The sequence below is a fragment of the Mytilus edulis genome, unplaced genomic scaffold (assembly GCF_963676685.1).
Source record: "Mytilus edulis unplaced genomic scaffold, xbMytEdul2.2 SCAFFOLD_123, whole genome shotgun sequence".
In the NCBI taxonomy this organism is placed as follows: domain Eukaryota; kingdom Metazoa; phylum Mollusca; class Bivalvia; order Mytilida; family Mytilidae; genus Mytilus; species Mytilus edulis.
In genome coordinates this window covers 84,892-95,416 of record NW_027268861.1, presented here as the reverse complement: position 1 = coordinate 95,416, position 10,525 = coordinate 84,892, and the positions used below count along the sequence as shown (strand labels likewise).

The window sequence follows — 10,525 nt, the reverse complement described above, 5'->3', positions numbered from 1 at the left end:
GTAGCTCAGTGGTAGAGCGTTCGCTTTGCATGTGAAAGGCCCCGGGTTCGATCCCCGGCATCTCCACTCCTAATTTTTTGTCAATGTCATTGAGTCCACATAAACTATGTCTTTCGTGCACGATCAAGTGAAAATGCACAGTAAAATATAAGAGAGCATCTCCGACCTCTCTTAGGACACCTACATGAACACTTTGTCCTGCGGTAAAAGGCGGAATTGAAAAGGAAATATTGATGAAAATCCAGGGACGGGGATGTAGCTCAGTGGTAGAGCGTTCGCTTCGCATGTGAAAGGCCCCGGGTTCGATCCCCGGCATCTCCATATTTTTTGGCCGCAGACAAAATCGGCATCGAGAAATCAATTAAAGTAATCTCGCCTACACAATGCTGCTTTGCCTTGAAAATCATAGAAAGCGCAACGGAATATAAGTGCTGTTTGAACAGCGAACTCGGCACACTCAGATGACTTAAACTATTTCAAAATCACTCTTTAGAGGCATGTCTCAAATGCACGCTCAAACATTTCAGGCAAAGCCGAATTAATACCACACTCCCTTTCCCCGACAGGTTTTACTTGTGTCACTATTTTATATGGATTATAACTTATCGTGTGTCAGATTAACAAATCGAATGTTTATGTTAATGATTCCAGCCTGAAACAATGCGTTATTATATAGCGTCGACAGTAGCGACTATTCGCGGTGATTTCGCCGCCTTTTGCAGTCTTGAGCTATTGGCATTCTATAGTCTGTCTAACGCCAGTTGATATTCCCAATGACGTTGTAACGTACAAAAAGGCATGATTGCTGTTATTGTTGCTCTTTATATGTGTTAAGTTACCCCACTATGAGTAAGTCCCAGGTAGTCTAGTGGTTAGGATTCCGCGCTCTCACCGCGGCGGCCGGGGTTCGATTCCCCGTCTGGGAAGATATTTTTGCGCCTTTTCTCCGGATCGATATTGATATTAATAACGGTATATTCTTCAAACAACTGTTATGTGTACGTGGTCAATGAAAGAAACGGTGTATGTTTGTCCTATCGTGCATATATATATACTCATATGATTTCCTTCTACAAACCAATACTTTATATTTTATGTCTTCCTTCGGCTCAATATATAACGAGGCGGACTGATTGATGGTTCAGTACATGAAAATGAAGTACAAATGTACTTGCTCAACAAATTTCAATCCCAATACAACTGTTAGAGACATAAAGTTAACCATCTCGTCTTGGTGCAAGACTATTTTAATAATCAGAGTGGCATGTATATACATGGTATGAAAATACACTACTTAAATTTAATGTTCTATCGTTGTGAAGGGGATGTAGCTCAGTGGTAGAGCGTTCGCTTTGCATGTGAAAGGCCCCGGGTTCGATCCCGGCATCTCCACTCCTAATTTTTTGTCAATGTCATTGAGTCCACATAAACTATGTCTTTCGTGCACGATCAAGTGAAAATGCACAGTAAAATATAAGAGAGCATCTCCGACCTCTCTTAGGACACCTACATGAACACTTTGTCCTGCGGTAAAAGGCGGAATTGAAAAGGAAATATTGATGAAAATCCAGGGACGGGGATGTAGCTCAGTGGTAGAGCGTTCGCTTCGCATGTGAAAGGCCCCGGGTTCGATCCCCGGCATCTCCATATTTTTTGGCCGCAGACAAAATCGGCATCGAGAAATCAATTAAAGTAATCTCGCCTACACAATGCTGCTTTGCCTTGAAAAATCATAGAAAGCGCAACGGAATATAAGTGCTGTTTGAACAGCGAACTCGGCACACTCAGATGACTTAAACTATTTCAAAATCACTCTTTAGAGGCATGTCTCAAATGCACGCTCAAACATTTCAGGCAAAGCCGAATTAATACCACACTCCCTTTCCCCGACAGGTTTTACTTGTGTCACTATTTTATATGGATTATAACTTATCGTGTGTCAGATTAACAAATCGAATGTTTATGTTAATGATTCCAGCCTGAAACAATGCGTTATTATATAGCGTCGACAGTAGCGACTATTCGCGGTGATTTCGCCGCCTTTTGCAGTCTTGAGCTATTGGCATTCTATAGTCTGTCTAACGCCAGTTGATATTCCCAATGACGTTGTAACGTACAAAAAGGCATGATTGCTGTTATTGTTGCTCTTTATATGTGTTAAGTTACCCCACTATGAGTAAGTCCCAGGTAGTCTAGTGGTTAGGATTCCGCGCTCTCACCGCGGCGGCCGGGGTTCGATTCCCCGTCTGGGAAGATATTTTTGCGCCTTTTCTCCGGATCGATATTGATATTAATAACGGTATATTCTTCAAACAACTGTTATGTGTACGTGGTCAATGAAAGAAACGGTGTATGTTTGTCCTATCGTGCATATATATATACTCATATGATTTCCTTCTACAAACCAATACTTTATATTTTATGTCTTCCTTCGGCTCAATATATAACGAGGCGGACTGATTGATGGTTCAGTACATGAAAATGAAGTACAAATGTACTTGCTCAACAAATTTCAATCCCAATACAACTGTTAGAGACATAAAGTTAACCATCTCGTCTTGGTGCAAGACTATTTTAATAATCAGAGTGGCATGTATATACATGGTATGAAAATACACTACTTAAATTTAATGTTCTATCGTTGTGAAGGGGATGTAGCTCAGTGGTAGAGCGTTCGCTTTGCATGTGAAAGGCCCCGGGTTCGATCCCCGGCATCTCCACTCCTAATTTTTTGTCAATGTCATTGAGTCCACATAAACTATGTCTTTCGTGCACGATCAAGTGAAAATGCACAGTAAAATATAAGAGAGCATCTCCGACCTCTCTTAGGACACCTACATGAACACTTTGTCCTGCGGTAAAAGGCGGAATTGAAAAGGAAATATTGATGAAAATCCAGGGACGGGGATGTAGCTCAGTGGTAGAGCGTTCGCTTCGCATGTGAAAGGCCCCGGGTTCGATCCCCGGCATCTCCATATTTTTTGGCCGCAGACAAAATCGGCATCGAGAAATCAATTAAAGTAATCTCGCCTACACAATGCTGCTTTGCCTTGAAAATCATAGAAAGCGCAACGGAATATAAGTGCTGTTTGAACAGCGAACTCGGCACACTCAGATGACTTAAACTATTTCAAAATCACTCTTTAGAGGCATGTCTCAAATGCACGCTCAAACATTTCAGGCAAAGCCGAATTAATACCACACTCCCTTTCCCCGACAGGTTTTACTTGTGTCACTATTTTATATGGATTATAACTTATCGTGTGTCAGATTAACAAATCGAATGTTTATGTTAATGATTCCAGCCTGAAACAATGCGTTATTATATAGCGTCGACAGTAGCGACTATTCGCGGTGATTTCGCCGCCTTTTGCAGTCTTGAGCTATTGGCATTCTATAGTCTGTCTAACGCCAGTTGATATTCCCAATGACGTTGTAACGTACAAAAAGGCATGATTGCTGTTATTGTTGCTCTTTATATGTGTTAAGTTACCCCACTATGAGTAAGTCCCAGGTAGTCTAGTGGTTAGGATTCCGCGCTCTCACCGCGGCGGCCGGGGTTCGATTCCCCGTCTGGGAAGATATTTTTGCGCCTTTTCTCCGGATCGATATTGATATTAATAACGGTATATTCTTCAAACAACTGTTATGTGTACGTGGTCAATGAAAGAAACGGTGTATGTTTGTCCTATCGTGCATATATATATACTCATATGATTTCCTTCTACAAACCAATACTTTATATTTTATGTCTTCCTTCGGCTCAATATATAACGAGGCGGACTGATTGATGGTTCAGTACATGAAAATGAAGTACAAATGTACTTGCTCAACAAATTTCAATCCCAATACAACTGTTAGAGACATAAAGTTAACCATCTCGTCTTGGTGCAAGACTATTTTAATAATCAGAGTGGCATGTATATACATGGTATGAAAATACACTACTTAAATTTAATGTTCTATCGTTGTGAAGGGGATGTAGCTCAGTGGTAGAGCGTTCGCTTTGCATGTGAAAGGCCCCGGGTTCGATCCCCGGCATCTCCACTCCTAATTTTTTGTCAATGTCATTGAGTCCACATAAACTATGTCTTTCGTGCACGATCAAGTGAAAATGCACAGTAAAATATAAGAGAGCATCTCCGACCTCTCTTAGGACACCTACATGAACACTTTGTCCTGCGGTAAAAGGCGGAATTGAAAAGGAAATATTGATGAAAATCCAGGGACGGGGATGTAGCTCAGTGGTAGAGCGTTCGCTTCGCATGTGAAAGGCCCCGGGTTCGATCCCCGGCATCTCCATATTTTTTGGCCGCAGACAAAATCGGCATCGAGAAATCAATTAAAGTAATCTCGCCTACACAATGCTGCTTTGCCTTGAAAATCATAGAAAGCGCAACGGAATATAAGTGCTGTTTGAACAGCGAACTCGGCACACTCAGATGACTTAAACTATTTCAAAATCACTCTTTAGAGGCATGTCTCAAATGCACGCTCAAACATTTCAGGCAAAGCCGAATTAATACCACACTCCCTTTCCCCGACAGGTTTTACTTGTGTCACTATTTTATATGGATTATAACTTATCGTGTGTCAGATTAACAAATCGAATGTTTATGTTAATGATTCCAGCCTGAAACAATGCGTTATTATATAGCGTCGACAGTAGCGACTATTCGCGGTGATTTCGCCGCCTTTTGCAGTCTTGAGCTATTGGCATTCTATAGTCTGTCTAACGCCAGTTGATATTCCCAATGACGTTGTAACGTACAAAAAGGCATGATTGCTGTTATTGTTGCTCTTTATATGTGTTAAGTTACCCCACTATGAGTAAGTCCCAGGTAGTCTAGTGGTTAGGATTCCGCGCTCTCACCGCGGCGGCCGGGGTTCGATTCCCCGTCTGGGAAGATATTTTTGCGCCTTTTCTCCGGATCGATATTGATATTAATAACGGTATATTCTTCAAACAACTGTTATGTGTACGTGGTCAATGAAAGAAACGGTGTATGTTTGTCCTATCGTGCATATATATATACTCATATGATTTCCTTCTACAAACCAATACTTTATATTTTATGTCTTCCTTCGGCTCAATATATAACGAGGCGGACTGATTGATGGTTCAGTACATGAAAATGAAGTACAAATGTACTTGCTCAACAAATTTCAATCCCAATACAACTGTTAGAGACATAAAGTTAACCATCTCGTCTTGGTGCAAGACTATTTTAATAATCAGAGTGGCATGTATATACATGGTATGAAAATACACTACTTAAATTTAATGTTCTATCGTTGTGAAGGGGATGTAGCTCAGTGGTAGAGCGTTCGCTTTGCATGTGAAAGGCCCCGGGTTCGATCCCCGGCATCTCCACTCCTAATTTTTTGTCAATGTCATTGAGTCCACATAAACTATGTCTTTCGTGCACGATCAAGTGAAAATGCACAGTAAAATATAAGAGAGCATCTCCGACCTCTCTTAGGACACCTACATGAACACTTTGTCCTGCGGTAAAAGGCGGAATTGAAAAGGAAATATTGATGAAAATCCAGGGACGGGGATGTAGCTCAGTGGTAGAGCGTTCGCTTCGCATGTGAAAGGCCCCGGGTTCGATCCCCGGCATCTCCATATTTTTTGGCCGCAGACAAAATCGGCATCGAGAAATCAATTAAAGTAATCTCGCCTACACAATGCTGCTTTGCCTTGAAAATCATAGAAAGCGCAACGGAATATAAGTGCTGTTTGAACAGCGAACTCGGCACACTCAGATGACTTAAACTATTTCAAAATCACTCTTTAGAGGCATGTCTCAAATGCACGCTCAAACATTTCAGGCAAAGCCGAATTAATACCACACTCCCTTTCCCCGACAGGTTTTACTTGTGTCACTATTTTATATGGATTATAACTTATCGTGTGTCAGATTAACAAATCGAATGTTTATGTTAATGATTCCAGCCTGAAACAATGCGTTATTATATAGCGTCGACAGTAGCGACTATTCGCGGTGATTTCGCCGCCTTTTGCAGTCTTGAGCTATTGGCATTCTATAGTCTGTCTAACGCCAGTTGATATTCCCAATGACGTTGTAACGTACAAAAAGGCATGATTGCTGTTATTGTTGCTCTTTATATGTGTTAAGTTACCCCACTATGAGTAAGTCCCAGGTAGTCTAGTGGTTAGGATTCCGCGCTCTCACCGCGGCGGCCGGGGTTCGATTCCCCGTCTGGGAAGATATTTTTGCGCCTTTTCTCCGGATCGATATTGATATTAATAACGGTATATTCTTCAAACAACTGTTATGTGTACGTGGTCAATGAAAGAAACGGTGTATGTTTGTCCTATCGTGCATATATATATACTCATATGATTTCCTTCTACAAACCAATACTTTATATTTTATGTCTTCCTTCGGCTCAATATATAACGAGGCGGACTGATTGATGGTTCAGTACATGAAAATGAAGTACAAATGTACTTGCTCAACAAATTTCAATCCCAATACAACTGTTAGAGACATAAAGTTAACCATCTCGTCTTGGTGCAAGACTATTTTAATAATCAGAGTGGCATGTATATACATGGTATGAAAATACACTACTTAAATTTAATGTTCTATCGTTGTGAAGGGGATGTAGCTCAGTGGTAGAGCGTTCGCTTTGCATGTGAAAGGCCCCGGGTTCGATCCCCGGCATCTCCACTCCTAATTTTTTGTCAATGTCATTGAGTCCACATAAACTATGTCTTTCGTGCACGATCAAGTGAAAATGCACAGTAAAATATAAGAGAGCATCTCCGACCTCTCTTAGGACACCTACATGAACACTTTGTCCTGCGGTAAAAGGCGGAATTGAAAAGGAAATATTGATGAAAATCCAGGGACGGGGATGTAGCTCAGTGGTAGAGCGTTCGCTTCGCATGTGAAAGGCCCCGGGTTCGATCCCCGGCATCTCCATATTTTTTGGCCGCAGACAAAATCGGCATCGAGAAATCAATTAAAGTAATCTCGCCTACACAATGCTGCTTTGCCTTGAAAATCATAGAAAGCGCAACGGAATATAAGTGCTGTTTGAACAGCGAACTCGGCACACTCAGATGACTTAAACTATTTCAAAATCACTCTTTAGAGGCATGTCTCAAATGCACGCTCAAACATTTCAGGCAAAGCCGAATTAATACCACACTCCCTTTCCCCGACAGGTTTTACTTGTGTCACTATTTTATATGGATTATAACTTATCGTGTGTCAGATTAACAAATCGAATGTTTATGTTAATGATTCCAGCCTGAAACAATGCGTTATTATATAGCGTCGACAGTAGCGACTATTCGCGGTGATTTCGCCGCCTTTTGCAGTCTTGAGCTATTGGCATTCTATAGTCTGTCTAACGCCAGTTGATATTCCCAATGACGTTGTAACGTACAAAAAGGCATGATTGCTGTTATTGTTGCTCTTTATATGTGTTAAGTTACCCCACTATGAGTAAGTCCCAGGTAGTCTAGTGGTTAGGATTCCGCGCTCTCACCGCGGCGGCCGGGGTTCGATTCCCCGTCTGGGAAGATATTTTTGCGCCTTTTCTCCGGATCGATATTGATATTAATAACGGTATATTCTTCAAACAACTGTTATGTGTACGTGGTCAATGAAAGAAACGGTGTATGTTTGTCCTATCGTGCATATATATATACTCATATGATTTCCTTCTACAAACCAATACTTTATATTTTATGTCTTCCTTCGGCTCAATATATAACGAGGCGGACTGATTGATGGTTCAGTACATGAAAATGAAGTACAAATGTACTTGCTCAACAAATTTCAATCCCAATACAACTGTTAGAGACATAAAGTTAACCATCTCGTCTTGGTGCAAGACTATTTTAATAATCAGAGTGGCATGTATATACATGGTATGAAAATACACTACTTAAATTTAATGTTCTATCGTTGTGAAGGGGATGTAGCTCAGTGGTAGAGCGTTCGCTTTGCATGTGAAAGGCCCCGGGTTCGATCCCCGGCATCTCCACTCCTAATTTTTTGTCAATGTCATTGAGTCCACATAAACTATGTCTTTCGTGCACGATCAAGTGAAAATGCACAGTAAAATATAAGAGAGCATCTCCGACCTCTCTTAGGACACCTACATGAACACTTTGTCCTGCGGTAAAAGGCGGAATTGAAAAGGAAATATTGATGAAAATCCAGGGACGGGGATGTAGCTCAGTGGTAGAGCGTTCGCTTCGCATGTGAAAGGCCCCGGGTTCGATCCCCGGCATCTCCATATTTTTTGGCCGCAGACAAAATCGGCATCGAGAAATCAATTAAAGTAATCTCGCCTACACAATGCTGCTTTGCCTTGAAAATCATAGAAAGCGCAACGGAATATAAGTGCTGTTTGAACAGCGAACTCGGCACACTCAGATGACTTAAACTATTTCAAAATCACTCTTTAGAGGCATGTCTCAAATGCACGCTCAAACATTTCAGGCAAAGCCGAATTAATACCACACTCCCTTTCCCCGACAGGTTTTACTTGTGTCACTATTTTATATGGATTATAACTTATCGTGTGTCAGATTAACAAATCGAATGTTTATGTTAATGATTCCAGCCTGAAACAATGCGTTATTATATAGCGTCGACAGTAGCGACTATTCGCGGTGATTTCGCCGCCTTTTGCAGTCTTGAGCTATTGGCATTCTATAGTCTGTCTAACGCCAGTTGATATTCCCAATGACGTTGTAACGTACAAAAAGGCATGATTGCTGTTATTGTTGCTCTTTATATGTGTTAAGTTACCCCACTATGAGTAAGTCCCAGGTAGTCTAGTGGTTAGGATTCCGCGCTCTCACCGCGGCGGCCGGGGTTCGATTCCCCGTCTGGGAAGATATTTTTGCGCCTTTTCTCCGGATCGATATTGATATTAATAACGGTATATTCTTCAAACAACTGTTATGTGTACGTGGTCAATGAAAGAAACGGTGTATGTTTGTCCTATCGTGCATATATATATACTCATATGATTTCCTTCTACAAACCAATACTTTATATTTTATGTCTTCCTTCGGCTCAATATATAACGAGGCGGACTGATTGATGGTTCAGTACATGAAAATGAAGTACAAATGTACTTGCTCAACAAATTTCAATCCCAATACAACTGTTAGAGACATAAAGTTAACCATCTCGTCTTGGTGCAAGACTATTTTAATAATCAGAGTGGCATGTATATACATGGTATGAAAATACACTACTTAAATTTAATGTTCTATCGTTGTGAAGGGGATGTAGCTCAGTGGTAGAGCGTTCGCTTTGCATGTGAAAGGCCCCGGGTTCGATCCCCGGCATCTCCACTCCTAATTTTTTGTCAATGTCATTGAGTCCACATAAACTATGTCTTTCGTGCACGATCAAGTGAAAATGCACAGTAAAATATAAGAGAGCATCTCCGACCTCTCTTAGGACACCTACATGAACACTTTGTCCTGCGGTAAAAGGCGGAATTGAAAAGGAAATATTGATGAAAATCCAGGGACGGGGATGTAGCTCAGTGGTAGAGCGTTCGCTTCGCATGTGAAAGGCCCCGGGTTCGATCCCCGGCATCTCCATATTTTTTGGCCGCAGACAAAATCGGCATCGAGAAATCAATTAAAGTAATCTCGCCTACACAATGCTGCTTTGCCTTGAAAATCATAGAAAGCGCAACGGAATATAAGTGCTGTTTGAACAGCGAACTCGGCACACTCAGATGACTTAAACTATTTCAAAATCACTCTTTAGAGGCATGTCTCAAATGCACGCTCAAACATTTCAGGCAAAGCCGAATTAATACCACACTCCCTTTCCCCGACAGGTTTTACTTGTGTCACTATTTTATATGGATTATAACTTATCGTGTGTCAGATTAACAAATCGAATGTTTATGTTAATGATTCCAGCCTGAAACAATGCGTTATTATATAGCGTCGACAGTAGCGACTATTCGCGGTGATTTCGCCGCCTTTTGCAGTCTTGAGCTATTGGCATTCTATAGTCTGTCTAACGCCAGTTGATATTCCCAATGACGTTGTAACGTACAAAAAGGCATGATTGCTGTTATTGTTGCTCTTTATATGTGTTAAGTTACCCCACTATGAGTAAGTCCCAGGTAGTCTAGTGGTTAGGATTCCGCGCTCTCACCGCGGCGGCCGGGGTTCGATTCCCCGTCTGGGAAGATATTTTTGCGCCTTTTCTCCGGATCGATATTGATATTAATAACGGTATATTCTTCAAACAACTGTTATGTGTACGTGGTCAATGAAAGAAACGGTGTATGTTTGTCCTATCGTGCATATATATATACTCATATGATTTCCTTCTACAAACCAATACTTTATATTTTATGTCTTCCTTCGGCTCAATATATAACGAGGCGGACTGATTGATGGTTCAGTACATGAAAATGAAGTACAAATGTACTTGCTCAACAAATTTCAATCCCAATACAACTGTTAGAGACATAAAGTTAACCATCTCGTCTTGGT

At 41.1% G+C, this 10,525-nt stretch overlaps 23 non-coding genes across 23 annotated transcripts; all 23 read left to right on the top strand.

The window, feature by feature from the left end:
- The first annotated feature begins 249 nt into the window (after nt 1–249).
- On the top strand, nt 250–321 carry Trnaa-cgc (transfer RNA alanine (anticodon CGC)). Its single transcript has one exon. It is a non-coding gene; the product is annotated as a tRNA-Ala (tRNA).
- A 533-nt stretch (nt 322–854) lies between these two features.
- On the top strand, nt 855–926 carry Trnae-cuc (transfer RNA glutamic acid (anticodon CUC)). Its single transcript has one exon. It is a non-coding gene; the product is annotated as a tRNA-Glu (tRNA).
- A 395-nt stretch (nt 927–1,321) lies between these two features.
- On the top strand, nt 1,322–1,392 carry Trnaa-ugc (transfer RNA alanine (anticodon UGC)). Its single transcript has one exon. It is a non-coding gene; the product is annotated as a tRNA-Ala (tRNA).
- A 183-nt stretch (nt 1,393–1,575) lies between these two features.
- On the top strand, nt 1,576–1,647 carry Trnaa-cgc (transfer RNA alanine (anticodon CGC)). The gene has a single exon. It is a non-coding gene; the product is annotated as a tRNA-Ala (tRNA).
- Nucleotides 1,648–2,181: 534 nt separating this feature from the next.
- Nucleotides 2,182–2,253, top strand: Trnae-cuc (transfer RNA glutamic acid (anticodon CUC)). The gene has a single exon. It is a non-coding gene; the product is annotated as a tRNA-Glu (tRNA).
- A 395-nt stretch (nt 2,254–2,648) lies between these two features.
- Trnaa-ugc (transfer RNA alanine (anticodon UGC)) lies at nt 2,649–2,720 on the top strand. The gene has a single exon. It is a non-coding gene; the product is annotated as a tRNA-Ala (tRNA).
- Nucleotides 2,721–2,903: 183 nt separating this feature from the next.
- On the top strand, nt 2,904–2,975 carry Trnaa-cgc (transfer RNA alanine (anticodon CGC)). Its single transcript has one exon. It is a non-coding gene; the product is annotated as a tRNA-Ala (tRNA).
- Nucleotides 2,976–3,508: 533 nt separating this feature from the next.
- Trnae-cuc (transfer RNA glutamic acid (anticodon CUC)) lies at nt 3,509–3,580 on the top strand. The gene has a single exon. It is a non-coding gene; the product is annotated as a tRNA-Glu (tRNA).
- Nucleotides 3,581–3,975: 395 nt separating this feature from the next.
- On the top strand, nt 3,976–4,047 carry Trnaa-ugc (transfer RNA alanine (anticodon UGC)). The gene has a single exon. It is a non-coding gene; the product is annotated as a tRNA-Ala (tRNA).
- Nucleotides 4,048–4,230: 183 nt separating this feature from the next.
- Nucleotides 4,231–4,302, top strand: Trnaa-cgc (transfer RNA alanine (anticodon CGC)). Its single transcript has one exon. It is a non-coding gene; the product is annotated as a tRNA-Ala (tRNA).
- Nucleotides 4,303–4,835: 533 nt separating this feature from the next.
- Trnae-cuc (transfer RNA glutamic acid (anticodon CUC)) lies at nt 4,836–4,907 on the top strand. The gene has a single exon. It is a non-coding gene; the product is annotated as a tRNA-Glu (tRNA).
- A 395-nt stretch (nt 4,908–5,302) lies between these two features.
- Nucleotides 5,303–5,374, top strand: Trnaa-ugc (transfer RNA alanine (anticodon UGC)). The gene has a single exon. It is a non-coding gene; the product is annotated as a tRNA-Ala (tRNA).
- A 183-nt stretch (nt 5,375–5,557) lies between these two features.
- On the top strand, nt 5,558–5,629 carry Trnaa-cgc (transfer RNA alanine (anticodon CGC)). The gene has a single exon. It is a non-coding gene; the product is annotated as a tRNA-Ala (tRNA).
- A 533-nt stretch (nt 5,630–6,162) lies between these two features.
- Nucleotides 6,163–6,234, top strand: Trnae-cuc (transfer RNA glutamic acid (anticodon CUC)). Its single transcript has one exon. It is a non-coding gene; the product is annotated as a tRNA-Glu (tRNA).
- A 395-nt stretch (nt 6,235–6,629) lies between these two features.
- Nucleotides 6,630–6,701, top strand: Trnaa-ugc (transfer RNA alanine (anticodon UGC)). The gene has a single exon. It is a non-coding gene; the product is annotated as a tRNA-Ala (tRNA).
- Nucleotides 6,702–6,884: 183 nt separating this feature from the next.
- Trnaa-cgc (transfer RNA alanine (anticodon CGC)) lies at nt 6,885–6,956 on the top strand. Its single transcript has one exon. It is a non-coding gene; the product is annotated as a tRNA-Ala (tRNA).
- A 533-nt stretch (nt 6,957–7,489) lies between these two features.
- Trnae-cuc (transfer RNA glutamic acid (anticodon CUC)) lies at nt 7,490–7,561 on the top strand. The gene has a single exon. It is a non-coding gene; the product is annotated as a tRNA-Glu (tRNA).
- Nucleotides 7,562–7,956: 395 nt separating this feature from the next.
- On the top strand, nt 7,957–8,028 carry Trnaa-ugc (transfer RNA alanine (anticodon UGC)). The gene has a single exon. It is a non-coding gene; the product is annotated as a tRNA-Ala (tRNA).
- A 183-nt stretch (nt 8,029–8,211) lies between these two features.
- Trnaa-cgc (transfer RNA alanine (anticodon CGC)) lies at nt 8,212–8,283 on the top strand. The gene has a single exon. It is a non-coding gene; the product is annotated as a tRNA-Ala (tRNA).
- A 533-nt stretch (nt 8,284–8,816) lies between these two features.
- On the top strand, nt 8,817–8,888 carry Trnae-cuc (transfer RNA glutamic acid (anticodon CUC)). Its single transcript has one exon. It is a non-coding gene; the product is annotated as a tRNA-Glu (tRNA).
- Nucleotides 8,889–9,283: 395 nt separating this feature from the next.
- On the top strand, nt 9,284–9,355 carry Trnaa-ugc (transfer RNA alanine (anticodon UGC)). The gene has a single exon. It is a non-coding gene; the product is annotated as a tRNA-Ala (tRNA).
- Nucleotides 9,356–9,538: 183 nt separating this feature from the next.
- Nucleotides 9,539–9,610, top strand: Trnaa-cgc (transfer RNA alanine (anticodon CGC)). Its single transcript has one exon. It is a non-coding gene; the product is annotated as a tRNA-Ala (tRNA).
- Nucleotides 9,611–10,143: 533 nt separating this feature from the next.
- On the top strand, nt 10,144–10,215 carry Trnae-cuc (transfer RNA glutamic acid (anticodon CUC)). Its single transcript has one exon. It is a non-coding gene; the product is annotated as a tRNA-Glu (tRNA).
- Nucleotides 10,216–10,525: the final 310 nt, after the last annotated feature.